The sequence below is a fragment of the Heterocephalus glaber genome, unplaced genomic scaffold, assembly GCF_053883595.1.
Source record: "Heterocephalus glaber isolate CG9 unplaced genomic scaffold, H.glaber_assembly_v1.0 deba00001504, whole genome shotgun sequence".
Lineage (NCBI taxonomy): Eukaryota > Metazoa > Chordata > Mammalia > Rodentia > Bathyergidae > Heterocephalus > Heterocephalus glaber.
This window is the reverse complement of record NW_028258324.1, coordinates 55,691,004-55,711,154: the sequence shown is the minus strand read 5'-3', so window position 1 is coordinate 55,711,154 and position 20,151 is coordinate 55,691,004. Positions and strand designations below refer to the sequence as shown.

Below are 20,151 nucleotides of genomic sequence, written 5' to 3'. Positions count from 1 at the left end.
CCTTCAAGATCTTAACACATCTATTTCTATAACAATACAATATTAATCTTAAGTTAGCTCTACAACTTGTAGTACAGGCCTTTCCTATATTTGGTACCAGGGATCAAACTCAGGACCTTGCACTTGCAAGGCAGGAGGCAGAACCACTGAGCTAAATCCCTGGCCACCTATATTTGTTCAATTCAAATATTTTTTGTTCTACTTCTCTCTACTCTTTAAAATAGATTTATTTTTTCCAGTTTTATTGAGTTTAATTGGCAAATACAGTGATACAAGTGTCTTTAAAAGGTGTGATTAAATAAAATATTCAGTGAATGCTATTCCTAAGTGCCATCCAGCAGAAAGGCAGGCTCATAAAAACATTATGAGGTGTCTTCATCTACCTTATTCACCAGATCTGGCACCAGTCAGCTTCTCACTCTTCCCCAAAATCAAAATTACCACAAAAGGTAAACACTGATTCAGGACTTTGAGGCAGCTCCAACAGTGCCACTAAAGACACTGATGAAAAAGGACCACCAGAACTGCCTCAGAAAGTGGAGAGAACAATGGTATAAGTGTGTTTGATGATGAGGACTATTTTGAGGGGGATCAGTGGCAATATGTTTTTTACTCTAATTAAATTTTTAGAATTTAATTACACATTGTATTTTTCAATCACTCCTCATATATCTTTAAGATATAGCAAGTGATGATTTGATATATGTATATACTGTGAAATGATTACACAAGTTAATTCATACATCCATCACCTCCATACTTGTGTGTGTGTGTGTGTGTGTGTGTGTGAACATTTAAGATCCACTCTTAACAAACTGCAAGTATATAATACAGTACTGGGGAGGAGCTGTATGGTGCCTTTCTAACTAGCTCCCTGAATTACTTTGAATGGAGAGGTTATCCAGCTGTTAAGGACAAGAGTTTGGGGTACAAATAATTTAACTAGTCAGGCCTTCACGAAGAGCTGAGAGTGACAAAGTACCTGGCATTACCCAGCAGGTCTGCCTGATTTCCCAGCAACTTTGCTGATGGAAACCCACAGCTTGGTCCTGGTAGTCAGCTGCAGCTCCTCACTATTTCCTAAGACAATATTGGCTTGCTGAAAGGTAATATGATGGAATAGAAAGATAATGAGTTTTAGCATTCAGAATCTGGATACAAATCTCATTGTTCTTGGGCAAGATCTCTTAATTTCCTTGGTTTCTTCATCTGTAACTGGGATAAAATGAACCCTACCTCACAGGGCTAGTGAGATGATTATACAAGATAATATTCTGGGCCGGGGATTTAGCTCAGTGGTTTCACCGCCTGCTGAGCAAGCACAAGGACCTGAGTTCAATCCCCAGTACCAAAAAAAAAAAAAAAAGATAATATTCCTAACCACTGGGTAGAGTGCCTGGCTCCTAAGAAATACTTGACAAATGTCCAAGGTTGTTATTGTCCCTATTATTAATATATATATATATATACAGTATTTTCCTCTCCCACCAAAGAGATGACAAATTTATTTCAAAAAGTCATCCTTGAGCATGAGAAATTTCTTGTGTTTTGAAGATAAGATACTGTAGTCTCTCAGCATGCCCTGCACAGCACTGATTTTTTTCAATGTTTTTGATTTTTGTTTATAGTTTGTGTACTGCTAGAGATTGAACCCAGGGCCTCATGCTTGCTAAGCATGTGCTCTACCACTGAGCTACAATCCCAGCCCCTCGATATCTTATTTCTGAAAGGAAGACATAGTGGAAAGACAGATTCAGAGGAAAGTGAGTTGACCTTTTTCTGATTCCCAGGGGCTTCGTTTTGAGTGACTAAAGACATTGCTTTCTGATAGTGAATGTACACATTGATAAAAGTCCTTGGAGAAATTAAAAACAAAACTTTTTTTGGCTTTCTTTTCTTAGCTAAACTCTTTAATATATATTATCTTTCTTCAGACTTTTCTAGACTTGCAGTTCAAACTTTGTCTTTTTTAATTCATTAGTTTCAGCTTAGTCCCATCTTTGTTACTTTTTGGTATGTATAAATGGAGTTGGGTTGACTGGACAGAATCTTTTTACTTACAATGATTATATGATAACTCAAAACATGACAGAGAGAAGAGAACCAATAATTTTCTATAGAATAATTAAAAGAAGTTCAGGAGAGTAAGTTACTTATCTAAAATCAGGTAGCTCATAGAGGCAGGATATGAACTTACATCTTTCCAACTTCATAGCTCGCATCCTTTCAAATATGCCATGTTTATTCTCAAATCTTGGAGATAAAACAAGTACACGGATTATGATAATTTAAGACAAAGCATGCAGTAGTGACAAGTATACAAGCATAATATAACCACATACTGCAAAGATCAGAAACAAGGAGAGATACGTTGAACAGGCAGATCACACCTGGCTTTGTGGAAGTGGTCTGAGATAGGTCTCTATATGAGGCATTCTAGTTCATGGGAATAGCATATGAAAAATGGGAAATCCCAGTGTGTCTTCTCAAAAGTAGGAAGAGACAAGATTCAGTGGAAAATAACACAGAGGAAAAGCTGAAAAGAACAGGTTGAGGGCCACATTATGGGAAGCTATGCCAGATGATACAGGAACATGTAATACCGTCAACAACTAGAGACTTGTAAGTTTTTAGCCAAGAAATGACTGAATCAGAGCTGAATTTTAGGAAAATAAATCTGACAGTAGCATTGTATGGACTGGGACAAGGAAAACTAGAAAGCATTTTTGGTCTTTTAAGAGATACAAGATACATCAATTTGGCTCATATTGTTAAGTTTTATTATTATTATACACTCACTCTTTACACACTAAAAAAAAAAACCTCAAAAGGCAGAATTTAATAAATGTCATTGAAAGTTACAAAATACTACGGTAGTTGGTCTAGAAAGATAGATGTATTAGGCAGTCATTGCCACTGTGAAAATTTTTTAAAAAGCTAGATCTTATTTCATGGAAAAGAATTAAATCTGGGATGTTTAAACTTCCTGTAGACCAAAACAGTTAGCTTACCCTCCTCCAATTAACTAGTTCCTTCCAAAGTAGAACACCCGAAGTCATTTATTAAAGTTATGTATTATTAGGGTATACAGAAAGAAAGTTAAAAAGGTTGGTTTTTGTTGTTTTTTAAGGTTGGTTTTTCAAAATGAAAGAAAAAAGAACAATCTACAGTAAATTTTATTTTTAGAGCTGCTGCTTTATCAACTAAGCCAGAATGAAATACTCATTAGATGACAAAGTTTTTTTTCTGAAGTCATATCTGAGTTAATACATATCTGACTCATTGTCACTTAAAGGGGAGCCTTCTTGAACAGAGTTGTGCAGCTACCGCAGGGTCATTCTCTAAAGAAAATGTACTTATCTTTATGCAATGCTAATTATAAATGTCAATTAATTGAATTCTTGTTTTAGTTATAAATAAGTCGTTTATAAGAAGTAATAAGTGGACTAAAATTTTCTTGCAAAAAAATGAAATTTTAAAACATGAAGTAATTTACGTACTTGCTACTTGAAAAGCCACAAATTCTAGAACACTGACTCATTTTGGGTGAGAATGTCCAGGAAGTTCTCAGAGAGAAAGATGGAGCAGTACAAATATCTATAATGAGCAATACTGCCACATCGCAGAAAAAGTAGGATTAATATCATTCTAATTCAAGCTTTTAAGCTGGGAAATCCATCCAGTAGAAAGGATAAGAATTCAAGCTCATCTTAATGAAAGCCTAACCAGAAGAACAAAATGTAGTTTATCATGGTGAGGAAGAGGGGGAAGAGAGAAAAGGGGGCGGGAATGAGAGAGAGATAATTGTGGTTTCCAGATTGAAAAAGATCTCTGAAGCCTCTGGGATTTCTGTGTTTGGGCAAATTGAATGGGGAGCAGAGAGTTGGTTAGATTCTTCATTTATCGGATGCATTTTTATGAGATCCAAATGGAAAGATAGAAAAATTTCTGAGGCAAGCATTAAGCAGAGCTTCTGCCCTGATTTATTGAGAAGGAAATATTCAACATGAAAACCTAAGTGAAAGTAGGTGTGTAACTGTTGGAGGGTAGGCTCCTGAGAGCAAGGACGGGAACACACCCAAGCATTGAGTCAGAAAGTTCCGGATCCACATGTCAATTTCACCCTTGATTAGATGTTTGATTCAATATCAGAAAATCTCAAGGGTTGCAGTGAGGCTGCAGGAGTTCAAAGCTTCATTGGCAAAGTGAGCACACTTTTCCTCATGTTGTATAATTCCTGGGGTAGCGTGAAGGGTTGCTGCATGTGGGGAGTTACAGAGCAATAAAGGGGATGGAGACCTGGACTCCCCATGCCCATCCTCTGGCGCTAAGATGTTCAATTTTCTGAGCCTAAACCTCCTCCTTGGCATAATGGGCATAACAATATCCCCTTGTAAATCTGCTGTAAATAGTAAATGAGGTAAGCAATGTGAAATGCTGTCTCCTAAATGCTCCTTCACTATATGTTAAGTGTAAAAAATATCTATAGGAGAAATACTAAGTAAGAACTCTGCTTAAATGAAGATTGTTTTGTTAGGACAAGTCTTTAATTACACCCTGTTTCTGCAGGATTTTAGATATTTATTTTCAGATATCTGGCTTAAATTGTTGGTCGAGCCCCTCCTTTCAGGGGAGAGAAAAGTAGTTCTTCTTTAATCATCCTGACCTTGCTAATACTGCAGCTCAAATTCAGAGGGCTGGGTTTTCCCGAAGAACAAGAACGCTTAAGAGCAGGTGAGTCATTAGCACTCTCAGCTGACACTGTTCGAGAAGAAGCTGGCTTCTCCTGTCCATCTGTCCGTGTCCCTAGAGAGTGAGTTGCTCCAGAAGCCCTTGTCATCTGCTGTCCTCTGGATGGCAAAGCATTAGATCAGCCCGCCTGCCCCTCCTCACAGCACATTAAGGACTGAAAAAGCCGTGAAGGTGGTTCAGCACTCAGTGTTACCTTGGAGTAAAAGAAAAGTGAAGGAAACTGTTCCAAGTTCTACCCTGCTTTCACCCCAGCCTGACTGCCTCACTTACCAGCACTAGGTTTTGGTCCTAGAAGGATTGATATGTGATCCAGCATTTTGTTAGTCTGATGCTGTTCGTTCCTAAATATCTGTGAAGACACCTTTTTTCTGAGAGCACACTGAATATTCAGAATGGGGTAATGAATGAGCTTTTAGAGACTTGCCCTTAGAGCTCTGTGCTCTGATTCATTCATTGATGGAAAATATTGATGGAAATACATTAATGGATGTCTGCTCTGGCAGGTGCTGTGCTAATGCTGTAGCCATAGTGTGATGGGACGTGAAGGGGAACTCCCTCAATGTCTCTCTCAATCTTAATCTCAATCTCTCCCTGTCCGAGAGAGAGACTATAGATATATACATATGTATAGTCTTTATATATACACATATATAGTCTCTAGGCACTATAAAATGGACTTAATTATAAATGGAGAAGCTATATAGAATTTAATTTTAATATATTACATACTTGACCTACATAGAATTTGCTATCATTAATAATTTCACTTGGCATTTTTAGAATTTAAATGGCCTTTCCCAAACATGATTTAGATATCTTGGTCCATCCAGAAAAATGGCTAAGGAAATTGGAATTTTTCTACTAAATATCCCTAGGGGGCAAAAATAGGCTTTCAAAATCATTCCTTCAGACTGGACGTAGTGGTTCACACCTGTAATATCCCTGCACTCAGTAGGCTGAGGCAGGAGGATCATGAGATTGAGGCCAGCCTGAGCTACATAGCAAGACACTATCACAAAACAAACAAAAAAGGTAAATAAATAAAATAAAAATAAATCATTACTTTAGAGTCTTGTTCTAAAGAGCAGATTCATTAGTGTTTGCTGCTTCTGATTCTGAGAATGGTATTTCTGCCACAAATAAAAATGTTTAGAGTAACAGTTGATCTACAGAGCTCTTTTTCATCTTTTCTTACCTCCTAAGTGCAGTCTGAAGTCCAAGCTAAATGGCTTGGTAGACTGAAGCAATTGTTTCTATCAGGAAACTACTAATGTCATTAAATTATTCATTCTCAGCTTTCATTGCTGAGGGGAAGTGACATATTGTTGACAGCTATCAGGGCACTTCATGCTTTATTGGAAAGTCATTTGAAAAATTACCATATCATTAAATTTAATTCTTAAAAAGTTTCAAAGCTGTCAGAGGATTAAGACAGGCATAAAATAATACCATAATACTTTACCTTCTAGTGTTCAGTCACTGGTTAAAGAGGGGGTGGGTTTGGAGAAGGAGAAATTCCTCCAGCAGGATGCAATCCTCATGAAGTCAGGCCAGCCCCTACTTGAATCCCCTTCTTTCTCGGAGGCAGGAGTACCTACTAGAATTTCTTGCAAACTTGCTGGTCTCTACTAGCAAAGAAGACTCATTTCCCAGCAGAGCACCTGCCTGGTACAAGTTTATGACCTGCACAGGAGACGTGCAGAAGGACAAGGAAGCCAATTTTGTGAACAGCATTGTCAAAGATGGAAAAGTAAAGAACCTATTCTCAGAAGAACAAAAAGACCAGGGGAGGTGGAAAACAGGAAAATAGTACAAAATGGCCTAGAAAGGTAGCTGGAGCCAGATACCTTTGTGAGGCTTTACATACCGTATGATTACATTCAAATATTATTCTTAAAGAGACAGAATGGAAGACAGATCAATGATTGCTAGGGGTATGGGGAGAAGATATAGTATAAGAAGTTATTTTTTGACTTGACAGTACTCTTACTCTGGTTTTTTGTTTGTTTGTTTTTTTTGGTACCGGGGATCGAACTTGGGTTCTTGCACTTGCGAGGCAGGTGGCGAAACCACTGAGCTAAATCCCCAGCCCGACAGTACTCTTATTCTGATCGTAGTGATACTTGAATGAATCTGTGTTTATGTTTAAAATCATAGAACTGTATACCAAAAGAAAAAAGTCAATTTTACAGTGTAATTTTAAAATACAAATTAAAAATCATTCAAAAAATCAAATTAGTAAGGAAAGCAAGATATTTTCTATTGTTTGAAATAGTTAACTGACAGCATATTAGCATAAATAAAGTTAATGCTATGTGGGAGGAGGGAAAGGAAAGATAGAATCTTAGACTTTTAGATTCTCTTAGATTAATTTAGAATTGGTGAGTGTGCTTGGCTGCTTGTACTGCTGAGAGCAGCTGCAATAATATGTGTCAACTTTCATGATCTTTCAGGACCTTGCTGCTCCTCCATCAGGAGACTGTGTCTTGCTGCAAACGTAGCTCAGTGGTAGAGGGCTTGCTGAGCATGTCCAAGGAACTGGTTTGATCCCCAGTACTTTCTCCTCCACCCAGAAAAGTCTATGTCTCTGTGACTGGAGAGCCCAGACCCAGAGAGGCTGGCAGGAATGACAGTGTGATAGGTGAGTCTAAGTATAAGATGCTCTGTACTTCCTCCTTGTTCTCTTGGATCTCTTGCTCTCAGAACTCGGCCTCTGTGGTGTGAGAAATTCAGAGTAGGCCATGGGAAGACTGGTGTGAAGAGGAACTGAGTCTCTGCCCAAACACCTGGCTGATCTTCTAGCCAATAGGCAGTACCAACTTGCCAGCCATGAGAGAGCGCCATCTTGCATATAGTCACTCTCACTGATGCTGCATGAACAGAGAAGAGTGTGTCTGCCAAGCTGCCCCTGAACAGGGATATTCATGAGCAAAATAAATGATGGCTGCTACACTTAGCATGCATGAGGCCCTGTGTTTGATGCCCAGTATATGTGCTGCCAAAGCAAGCACAGTGTTTGATCCCTAGAAATTAACTCTTTTCTCTTTCTCTCTCCCTCTCTCTCTCTCTCTCTCTCTCTCTCTCTCTCTCTCTCTCTCTCTCTCACTGTTGTTCTAATCTACAAAATTTTGGAGTGGCTTTTATAGAGCAATAGAGAACTGACAGGCTGTTCTTACTCAGTTATCAGTACAAAAAGATCAACGTATCTCCCTAAAATGTGATGCTCAGAATTCTAGGGATGGGACAAGGCTTACAGGGAAAAAGTGCATGACTGGTTAGTGTCCTCCATTGGCCTTGTGCATAGTACTCAGAGCTATTTGCCAGTCATGCCAGAATTCAACACTCTCAGTTTATATCATGGGGAAAAACAGAATGCAGGCAGTTTGTGATCTGCTCAAAACCACACAGATACTTAGTACCATAGCCAAAGCTCTAAATCAGGTTTCCTGATACAGAATTTAGTATTTCTTCCACCTTACCATGTCCATCCCAGTAACCGATTCCAGGAACCTGAAGTACAGGATATAGAGCGACAAATATATACCTGAGTGGTTCTACTTCCCACTCCCAAGCCTGTGACAAACATCATTAGCTAAGTACACCACTCTCCTGAGCTCACTGGAATGCATGTGGGAGATTCCAAATTGCCATAACAGAGAGAGCCTGAAGAGAAAGATGTAAGAGCTCTAACTGATTTGTATCAGGAGTGCAAGGGGAGTACAGCAAAGGTAAGCCCAAAGTGGAAGCTATAGAAAAGTTTGACACAGAAATGAAATGTGCCTTAGCAAGAAGGAAGGCTTCACACATGAGTGCTCTGTATAAGGATTTCTGTCTGAAATGACACATACTTCTGACAGAATCTATTAAGGAACAGCTCCTCTTGTTCTTGGGAAACGGCTACAGAGCCTAGTTTTTTGTTGTAGATGAAAGTAACCTGTTAATTTAGTCATAATGTTGCATGCATATAATTTGCCTTCAGTGCTGAATTCAATAGAATTGAAATGCACACGACACACACAGAACAGTACTGAAAAATCATCCACTTTGATAGTTCATAGTGCACTTAGTATCATCAAGATAGGATCAGAAAAAAATAGACCATTTCTAGGGTATGATTTAAAAGCAGGGGTTACAAACCCAAGGCACTGTAGATTACAGGGTAGCTCACTGAGAATAGGATTCACATTTATCCAATCAGGAGCAACAGCAGAGCTTCTCTAAACTTGGTGGTAGGGGAACCAAACACCCTGCAAAAGTAACTGTTACTAACTGCCTAGCAAAACAATGGTCACTTCCCCCTCAATTCTGAAGGACATTGGGGTGGCATTAGGTATGAAAGTTATTTGAGTAAAACAAATAACCAAATGTGTTATTCACTTGTTCGCTGAGTACCTAATAAATGTAAGCTATTATGTTAAACACCATGAAAGACACAAGTATTGCTGACAGAAATACCTTTGTCTTCAAAGGTTCTCTAGCAGGGACCTCATCAGCCTCAGTTAACAGAGTAAGATATGAGAACATGGGCCTGGTGAATTAGAAATCTAAATATCAGGCAGTGGCACCAAACCAGATCACCGGGCTTGATCCTTAGAAGCAGAATTCGTCACTGTAATTGTCTACACAATCAGCAGGCATCACATTGTTAATTATATGCCTCTCTCTGACTCTTTATATGTGGATTTCATTATCATTGGGAAAATGACGAATTGCTGGATCACTTACAGGCATTGTTGTGCTCTTAGGACATTGTTCCTGGTATTGAAATTCTTTTCATCAGCTCCACTTTTAGAGCTGCAGTACAGGCTTGTCTTTAACAAGTAAGTAGATGAGTAAGTGTTCTTTTTGGAAAAGAAAGAAAGAAAGAAAGAAAGAAAGAAGGAAGGAAGGAAAGAGAAAAAAAATCAACAGATGTAGCAAAACTGAAATATAATATTCTAAGAAATGGATCAGTTTGGATAATTAAACTTTCCCTCTTGTACCTGGACTTTATTCTTCTAGTAATTTCTGTGGCCACATCAAAATCTTCAAAATGGCCAAAATCATCATTTAGTCATAAATCATCAAATATCAATAAAATTTTTGTTGGATCTTTTAAAATTTTTCATTGTTCCAGAGCCCTTGGTTTATATCCCCTTTAATCTTTTCTTAAATAGAGTACCTCAGCACTTTCCCCTGAGTTTTCCTAAATACAGTACCAGCAACTTCTTTTTTGAACACAGAACCTTAAATCAACCATTGTCAAAGTCCTGTACACAAGAATAAGACAGAAAAAAATTAAAAGAAGGAAAAAATTGGCTTTGGAGATGGTCCTATCTAGTGTCCTGTAAGATCTCTGCCACTTCCTGTGCTACTCCAGGTAAATTATTTAATTTTACCAAGCTTCAGTTTGCTATCTGTAAAATGGGGATAAAATTCATACAGATCATTTTGAGATTTAAAACAGTATAAGAAAGCAAAGATCCTTGAACTTAACAGACTGTTCTTACCTAAGAATTTCCTTTTGCTTCCTCCTAAAAACCATAATAAGGCTTGGGACTTGATCATTAAAACACGTAAACAGTTGCAAATGAAGACTTTGCAGGCTCCAGCCAACTTCTCTGACACTTTGAGCAGTGAGGTTTTTGGTTTTTTGTTTTTGTTTTTGTTTTTGGTACCAAGGATCAAACTCGGGTCTTTCAGCTTGCAAGGCAGAAGGCAGAACCACTGAGCTAAATCCCTGGCCCCTGGCACTGTGATAAGTAGAAGATTTGGCATTTCTCCTTTTTAATGAGGAAAAAGCACCCAACATTAGGGAAAAGGAAAATTCAAGGGAAAATGGTGCATAATTTCATCATCCTATTACCACGACTGTTTCCATTTTTCTCAAGATCTGGCTTTTGTACAAAATGGTTACATGTTCTTCACAGCCGCAATCAGGGTGTGCTTATCTTGGCGTCATCTCCTTTAAGGTAGGAATAGATTTATTCCAGATGATAGTGGGAATGGAAGGCTGCGGGGGTGTTCCAGTTCTCTTATGATATTGTTCAAACTTTTCCTCAGCACAGAAACTCCACAAAGAACTCCTCTGCAGTTTTTGTTACCTAGGGCTGTTTCTTTAAATTGTTTGACGTCAGAGAAGGAATGCTATAGCAACAGCCTGTCAAACTGGAATTAACTCAAAAGAATGATGGGGGTGGGGAGAGGAAAAATGCTCCCAAGCGGTTCTGACTTCAGAGGAAGCAAATTGGATAGATGCATTTATTTTTATGACATTTTTAACATAAAACACCCAGAGAAATGTGACAGAAGTCTATTGAGATGCATGTGGTGTCTCGCTCGAGCAGAGCAGAGCGACTTGGCAGGGTTATCTGGGAGGCCTTTTGGTTTCATCAGTGACAACAGTAACGGTAACTTCCAAGAATTGATCATTTATTTAGAGGCGGGCTCTGTGCAAATATCATTTCATGTAATGTTTCCAGCACTTCTGAGTGGCACATAGCACTATCCTTCGTTTGCCAGCGACAAAACTTAGGCCTTGAGAGAGCTCGTGGTTACACAGCCAGCGATGGCAGAGTTGGGACTGCAGGACACTTTTGTCTGACCGTGGGCTTCAGTTTACTCTTCTACATTTAGGATCCCTGAATGTTAAACCTAAACAGGATCTCAGGATCTTCTAGTTTAACCCTACCATCCCGCCCGCGAGCAAACTGACGCCCGTGCACGGTCAGGAAGGAAACTGACCACGCCACTTAGACGGGCGTCCGGGCGCCGCGCTAAGAAAATGAAACTGCCCCGGAATTAATGTTTTCTTCTCCTTCTAGCAGGAAACCAGAGGAAAGGACAGGAAGAAGCAGCTCGCGCGGCGCCCCCTCCCCGCCCCCTGCCCGGCCCCGCGCGCTCCCGCGGCGCCCCGCCCCTGCCCCCTCCCGCGCGCGCCTCGCGCCTCGCGCCACGTCCCCGCCCGGCCCCGCGGCCGCTGAGTTGCAGCTGGGTGTGGCCGGCTGGTCTGTGCTCCGCGGTGCGCTCTGCTGCGCACGGCTTCTCCGCGTTCGAGGGCCGGGTGAGCGCCTAGCGGACCCGGCAGCGCGCGGCCGACGCGGGCCTGAGCTCCTTAGGTAGGTGCGGGGCGTGCGAGCGGCTGCTCTCGTCGTCGATACGCCCGCCCGCGAGGGGACCCCGGCGGCCCGCAGGGGGCGTGAGGAGCCGCGGGGCGGCCCTGGTGGCGGCGCGGAGGGCTGGGTCCCTCCCGACTCCAGACGTCGCCGGGGAGGGACGGACGGGCGGGCGGGCGCCCGGCTGCGCTCTGCCGCCTCCGCCGGCTCCACGAGGCGAGGCGCCCACGGGCGTCCAGGTCCCCGCGCCCCGGTTCCGCTCCACGCCTCAGGCCTCACGCGCGGGTACTCGGAGCGCGCTTGGCCCGCCTGGAGACTGCGGCTCCTCGGAACTGTCCGGGAGGGCTGTGGAGCTCCGCTCTGGGGACGCCCATCGAAGTTCCCACCGAGGCTTCAAGGTGTCCTGTGCTCTCCTGTCCTACTGTTTTTGAACTGATATAATGCCCATGGGGTGGGAGACAAAGGAATGGATTTTGAATATTTGAAATGTCGGGACCTGAGAAAGTCCTGGCCTTTCTGTCTATATCGTTTTCTACTTCGGAACACAAATGATCGCCTTACACTTTGACATTTGTTGCTGTACGGTAGGGGAAGATTGAATTTCCAAAAGTTTAAAACCAGACTTTGCATTTGTTTACAGAAGCAGTGCTTTGTTATTTTGCATATCTCTTTCTCTTCCCTTATCTCCACTCCTTCCCTTTCCCTTTCTTGTAAAAGATGAGGAGGTATCTTTCTCCTTAGCCGGGGACTGAACCGCCTGGTCTGTGGATTAGCACCCTGCTGGGAAGTTTTCTTAAGACCTTGGAAATTTGATTGTTGGTTATCAGTCTGTCCATCTAAGTGTTGCAAACTGAGATTGCGACCTTCCAGCAGAAAGGGTTGCACACTGCTTATATAAGACGGGGGAAGTCGTTTGTAGTGATTGGAGTATGTACATTTAAAACTATGCTTGGAGTCTCTGCCATTGCGTATTTTAATAGTTTTCAGTGTAGAGCTTTTAGTTTATCACTGATCCTAGGGTCTGAAAGTTTATTGTATATTTCAGTGTTTGGTTAAAAGAGCATTTAAAGATTTTTTATGTTAGATTTTGGTTTGTAGATGTATTTGAAGCTGAAATAACTTTTAAAATATTTTATTGAACATTGTCGACGTTCTTGTATATGCATGTAAGATTATAAGACTGACTAGTATGATTTGTGATACGTTTAGTTTCTTCTGTGTGCACCCACAGACATTATGTAAAAAAGTTATTCTGAGTTATTGCTCCTTGTTGACTTGTAGAATTATTTCACCGCTGCTTAAGTTTGTCAGCACATATTTTTAACACATTGAAATTTTTGGACATTTTTCTACCTTCCAAATACTGCTTGAGATGGTGTGATTTCTCTCAGGCACGTTATTGAAGCCTGGTGACTGTGTTATTAGGTTTTGGTTTGTTTGGTTTTTTTCTTTTTCTGACTAGTTTAATCTGCATTTACTGTAGGAATTATTCATTAAATATCTGTCATGGGCCAGGGGCAATGCTATACTCTATATTTCAAGAACTTGACAAAGGAGACTGTCCACTTCCATAGGTAAGGAACAGTGCCTCTGAGATGCTAAGTAACTTGCCAGTGGCCACATAGCTGTTAAGTGACTCAACTGGGATTCAAGGCAAGATATGTCCCTGCAGTTCACACGAGAGTGTGCCACATTAACTTAGTGCCAGGGCAAGAGGAGTGTACCTCAGCTACTCATTAGCATATGCATAAAATGTGCAAGACATGTTAGAGATTGGTGCTTTGTTTCCCTGGCAGGTTGGTACTCTTTATCCTAATATACAGATCCCCACACCAGCCATCCTCCTCTTACCTCTCCTCCTGGTGAAATGCCTTATTCAAAGTTTAAAACCTTCTTGTTTGGGCAGAATATATTTTATTAACATTAATAGGTAGTGATAACTTACCCTTCGACAATAATAACTCTGCTTTAATGTGTGTTCTCTAAAGGCATAGATACAACTGTAATCTGGAAGGTTACAGACAGAATGAAAATCTTTTTTGGAATATGGGAACCCTTTGGTGTTCGTCAAATTAAACCAGGAAATATGTTGATAGATTATTTGCCTTGCAGTTATCCCCTCTCCCTTGCCTCTTCAATTGTCAGTTTCTATGGAATCATTTACCTTATTTTGTAGACATTCTGTTATTTCTCCCACCTGACAGTAAAAAAAAAATATTTTGGATTCAATGTTCTACTTCAATGACTGCCTTATTCCTCTGCTTCATCGTGGGAAAGCCTAATTTTTTCACAGAACAAAAACACAGGAGAGATAACCAGAAACAAGTGAGCTAACTACAGGGTGTGGCTAGGAACTGAGTAAACTGGGATAATAGCAGGCATGACATACTTCTTTGTGTAGTTTTGAGTTTTGGAAGCTTGTTTATCTTTTGTGTTCAAAAATAAAATCAAGATTGGGAGAGTGGGGAACTCCAAATTTATTGCTTTTTTTTCCCTTTTTCTTTTTTTTTTTTTGAGAACTAAAACTGAATACAAATGAACAGCAACAAATGAGCCAACTTTCATTGAATAACCTGAAGTTCCAGAAGAATTAAAAAAAAAAAAGAGTTAAGTAAGTTTTGAACACAGGACTTTGACCATATTTTATTAATCTAAAGATAAAAAGAGCTGAAAAAAAGTCTTGAACTCCAGTAGGCTGTTACTTGTATGGTACAAGTATAGCAATTCTGATACTATTTCGTGTATGTTATAGAATTGAGCATGTGAATACTTGACACTCTGGGACAGGTTTTTTTGTTTTTATCTTTTTTTATTTTTGAGACAAGGTCTTGCCATGTAGTTAAGGCTGGTCTTGAACTTACTGTGTTGCCCAGGCTGGCCTCAAACTCATAGCAGTCCTCCTGCCTCAGCTTCCCAAATTGCTGGGATCACAGGTGTGTGCCACCACACCCAGCTGGGATAGGGGTTTCACTGTGGGAGAATAGAAATGAAAACTGAGTGGAAGAAGGCAACAAACTCTTGTGTTGGATTGAGATTAGCTGCATCAGTATTTATTTAAAATATGTGTGTAAACATACTCGCATGCATCCATCCATACATCCATATATTTCCTAACTCTTGTCTGATGAAAGAGCTGAGGAGCAGTGATTCCAGAGTAGCAGTAAACACAACTAGTGCCCATACCTAAATGCCTGATTTTAGAGCTAGAGCAGGGAATGTACAAGATGAGTCTTGAACATTTTGTGCCACAGAGTAAGAAAATTTTCTTTTAAAAAGTGATGAGGACATGTCAGAAGAATATAGGAACTGGATTGAAGGAGACCCCAGTAGCCAAACCTGGGAAAATCTGACTTTGATGAAATTGAGAATCCACAAGTCTACGAGAGGCCTGTATGATTGCCAGTTGGACTCCTACCCACCTCCCTAATCTTATCTTTTGGCTCTTTCTGCCTTGCTCAGTCATCTTCAGCCGTACCACTTTTTGTTATTGATCCAGTCTGCCAAGTTCGTTTCTGCCTCAAGACATTTGCATTTACTGTTTTTTCTGCTTGGAATGCTTTTCTCCTATTAAGGCATGGCTCATTTCCTCACTTCATTCAACTTTACCTGTATTGTTTAAAAATAGCCTTCCTAGATACCGTTTAGTACTTAAAATCATAATTTATGTGCTTTACTGTGTATCTCCTAAACAGATAATGATAAAAAGAATAAAGTGCCACAACAGTGAAAACTGGCTTGTTTTGTTAACTACTGAATCTCTAGAACCTAGAATGTGCCTGGCATGTGTTTGGTGCGTAGGTGTTTGTTGAATGAATGGTTGAATTCATTAATATTTGCCAGCTCTTTTGCTGTATTTTAACTAAAGCCATTTCAATCGGACAAGACAGTTTCCAGAGACTCCTACAGCATTAGTGCTATTTAAAGTCTTCGGGTGATGCTGCCGAAGCTTCTGTGGAAGCCAGTAAATGACCAATGTAAAGCATTTCACATCCTGGGGCTGGGGATTTAGCTCAGCGGTTTCACTGCCTGCTGCACAAGTGCAAGGACCTGAGTTCGATCCCCGTACCAAAAAAAAAAAAAAAAAAAATCACATCTTCACCTTTTGTCTGCCCTCTGGTGGAGGTAACACTAATAAGAAGCAAATGAGCAGAACAGGCCCATAGGAAGAAAACTAACACCAAGAAACTTGGTGGATTCCAAACTGGATACTTAAAATAATTAAACCAATTTGAATCTTTAAATTTTAGGTAACTCCATATTAATCATAATATGATCAGAAAGAATGAAAAGAATATAGGCAATAAATTTAAAGATATACGTGGCTTAGGATGAAAAAGTAGTGCTGATGCATCCAAAATATTTTGAATTACTTAAAAGTGGTTCTTACTTAAATATACACTTTTCCTTAAAATATTTTAACATTTTTCCACTTTTAGTTCAAGGACTTCTTTTTCTCAACTGTAGTAATAATTTCAGTTAACTTTCATTGACTTTACCATGTGTTGGTTTAAACATGCAAGGGGAGAAGCCAGTGTTCAAACCCTGGTAGCTGGGTTAATTATCTTAATCATTAGCTTTACTAGCATCTTCCTGCTAAATGTCCTTTTGATGGAGTAGGTACTGAAGAAGTTCCCTTGGTGCAGTAGTTAGGAACAAACTACTGGTAAGTTTACTGCATGTGTTCCTCAATAGCATTTTTCCAGCATGCATTATGGAGAAGCTTTTTCTCTCAAAATTGCCAAGACATATGTTATTTGATGTGTTTTGAAGTGGAGATCACATGAAGTGCTTTATGGTACTTAAGTGCTATTTACTTGCTAAAATGACTGTTTCTCTTAATGTCTGTTTAATATTTAAGGCAGTATACAGCTTAAGTTTTTTTCCCCAATTTTAGCTTTTGTGGGGTGAGTCCTTCTACTGTGTAGTTATTAAGCAAGGAAAAACTCTCACCAGGATGCTTATCTTACTGTTGGTATCTGATAAAGGAGGATTTGTTCAGGAGGTATCAGTTTGGCATCATTGCAAGTCAATACTTGACTTCTAACATTCTCTTCTTAATAGCTTTGTGGTATTTCATTGTATGGATATCCCATATTTGCTCTTCTGTTGGTTTATGCCTTTAATTTTTTGTCAAAGAGTTTATGAATATTCTGAAACATTCATTCTTACCTATTCAAAAATTTCAAGATTTTAGAAGCTTTGTGATTTCTACTCTATCATTTAGCTTGTCGTAAGTTTTCAGAATCTGTCAATTCTGTTAGTTTCTCTAGAGCTGAAAAAAGTGACACTACTACTATGCTCAAAGATGAAATAATCTCTGGGTCTCACATAGGATTGTTTATATATTTGTGTGTATTATTTAGCAATGTTAACTCAGTCCCCCCCCCATTTTAATGAGTTCCCAATTTAAATACCTTTACCTAGGGATTAAGATATGAAAGCTGGGCTTTAACTATCTAATAAAGTGAAATTAACCCAGTAATACAGTATAAGCTGAATGAGGCTTTGTTGTCTTAACTGACATGTAACACAGAGTGTGTACATTATATTTAGGATAGTTAAACCTTAGAGTGACCAGTTTTGAGGGGTTTTTTGTTTTTTGTTTTTTTTGTTTTTTCCAGTACTGGGGATCAAACTCAGGACCTTGTGCTTGCCAGGCAGGTACAGCACCACTGAGCTAAATCCCCAGCCCCCAGTGACCAGTTTTTATTTTTTATTTTTATTTTATTTTATTTTTTTTGGTACCGGGGATCAAACTCGGGTCCTTGCGCTTGTGAGGCAGGTGGTGGAACCACTGAGCTAAATCCCCAGCCCACTGACCAGTTTTTATAAGGAAATAATTTAAGATATTTTATTCTAGAATTCTGCAGACTAGGTTATATATTTAAAAGGTACATGGTAGGCAGTTAATTACTAAGGAAACTGAAGTTTGCCAGCATGGGATCTGTAGTATGTCCTTCTGCAGAAAGAGATTGATCTGAAAGCTGAAGAGTTAACTCTGAAGACCTCTGAATAGAGCATGCACATAAGTCCTCAGTAGATGTTAGTTTGTGGTTAGCTAACCAAGGGTGTCTTTTATGTTTAGCTGCCCTCCTGCTTTTGTGCCAGGTAATCCTCCTTATATGTGCTACAGGTCTATAATCTCCTCCCCCACCCCCCATGAATCATTTAGTGGTAAGACCTTATGTGACTTGAATCATTTTGTCACACAGAGGCTATCTCTAGTCGGTTTGTCCCTACCTACTGTCAAAATGCTTAGATTTTGCTGCAGAAATGTTAATTCTCGATTGCTGCCCCAGAGTCTAGTTGGAATATTTTGCCATATATAATGCCATACATTTTTTACTTGTTTCTGTTTTTTGAGACAGGGTCTCACTATGTAGTTCAGGCTGGTCCTGAACTCTCTGTGTAGCCCAGGCTGGCCTTGAACTCATGGCAGTCCTCCTGCCTCAGCCTCCTGAGTGTTGGGACTACCAGCATGTACCACCGTGCCTGGTGTGAGCACATTTTTTTAAAACCTGAAAGCTTTGAAATTCTAAAACACATCTGGCCCTTAGGTTTAGGGTAATAGATTGTGGACGGGTGTGTGTAGGTATTTATATGTTTGTCTTCCTCTTTTAGGCTATAAATTCCTTGAGACCTGGGTCTGAATTGCATTAATGTGTAGCACTTGTTCCTGGCATATTCAGTAAATGTTTGGTGAGGGAATAAACTGTGGCAGAACATAACAGCTAGGTGAAGGGAAACAGACTAGACACCAATGCCTTCTTTATTTCTTGGAACACAAGACAGACAGACTCCTTTCAGTTAACAAGTTGAGTTGTTTTACTTTGGGGGTACTTAAAAATGCTCAAGATAATAATATGGTTGCAAATAAAAACAAAATACAAACTAATGCCTTCTGCTATTTTTTGCACCACCAACATCTCTTTTCTTCCTTTAAGTACTTGCTTCATGCAGGTCTGAATTTTTGGCTAACATCTTGAGAAAGAAATACTTGTGGAGATACCTGTATGTGGAATACCTGGGTTGGGTGGCATGCATTTTTAAATTCTTTCTGGGCCGGGGATTTAGCTCAGTGGTTTCGCCTCCTGCTGCACAAGTACAAGGACCTGAGTTCGATCCCTGGTTAAAAAAAAAAAAAGGATTAAATTGTTTAGTAAGAAAGATAATAAAAACTTTAAATGTCTTACCTGATTTACTGCCTTTCCTGATTTCTTTGTTGTTGTTTATTTGTTTTGAGACAGAGTTTTGCTCTGTAGCTCAGGCTGGCCTCAGACTTGCAATTCTCCTGAGCACTGGAATTACATACCCAACTTCATTATGGGTTTTAAAAACTATATTATAGGGGCGGGGATTTAGCTCAGTGGTTCTGGCACCTGCCTCGCAAGCATGAGGTCCCGATCCCCGGTACCAAAAAAAAAACAAAAACAAAAAACTATATTATAAAGTATAAGAGACATAAACTGGATGGCAAAGAGAAAAGTAGAGTATTAAATTTAATTATAACAGATTTAACTTTTTGATGAATACTTTTTGGAAATGAAAGTATGCTTAATTGTTTAAAGTACAGTTTAAAATATTGTCATGCCTTGTATGAGCTTTCATGATTAGTATGAAAATTATTAGTAGCTAAGAAGGATTTACGTTTCCTTGACTTATATAGATTAAAATAGCTGCTCATTAACACAGCAGTATAATTGTACAGATTGCATAATGCCTTGCTTTAGTAAAAGTTCTGTGGACATTTTAGGATGTGGAGTGAGAAGGCCTTTTGAATTATGCAGCTGTATTTTTTTCCATTTTATTTAACAAATTGGCTTGGGTACAATGGCTCAATTTTATCTTTTGATATTTGTAACTGGTACAGCTGAACTTTTACAAGATAACTGATATGCTGCTTTCTGTTCAATTTAACAATGCTTTCACTATTTGGTAAGAGTTATTTAAAATGTGTTAACTGAATCAAATATTCATGTTGAAAAAGCTTAGTCAAGAAGTTACAGTAATTGAAAATAAAAGCACTGTGTGCATATCATGTAATTTTTATTAAAGTATTAGTTTAAATTGCTTTAGCAGTTTCAGTGGCACTTCAAAGATTTGTTGTGATAAATAGCTTTAATCTGATCTACAGCAAAAATCACTGTGAAATCCCTTGACTATTACATTGTACCCTTTTGATTTTTTTTAAGGAAGGTAAGATATATATCCATATCCATCTATCTATCTATCTATCTATGGATGATTCCTTTTTATCTTTCTTTTTTCCCAGGAGGGAGTTTCTTAACTAGCTGGCTGTGATAGA

At 39.4% G+C, this 20,151-nt stretch overlaps 1 protein-coding gene across 2 annotated transcripts in view; it reads left to right on the top strand.

Moving 5' to 3' along the window:
• Window positions 1–11,654: 11,654 nt before the first annotated feature.
• Window positions 11,655–20,151, top strand: part of Gnb4 (G protein subunit beta 4) — a 47,405-nt gene continuing 38,908 nt past the window's right edge. Inside the window, exon 1 of one of the 2 annotated variants that reach the window (XM_004834629.4) lies at window positions 11,655–11,849. The gene's annotated coding sequence lies outside the window, so the exon portion shown is untranslated. Of the gene's footprint in view, window positions 11,850–11,988; window positions 12,245–20,151 lie in introns of those variants that run through there. The other variant, XM_004834630.4, reaches the window with a different exon arrangement.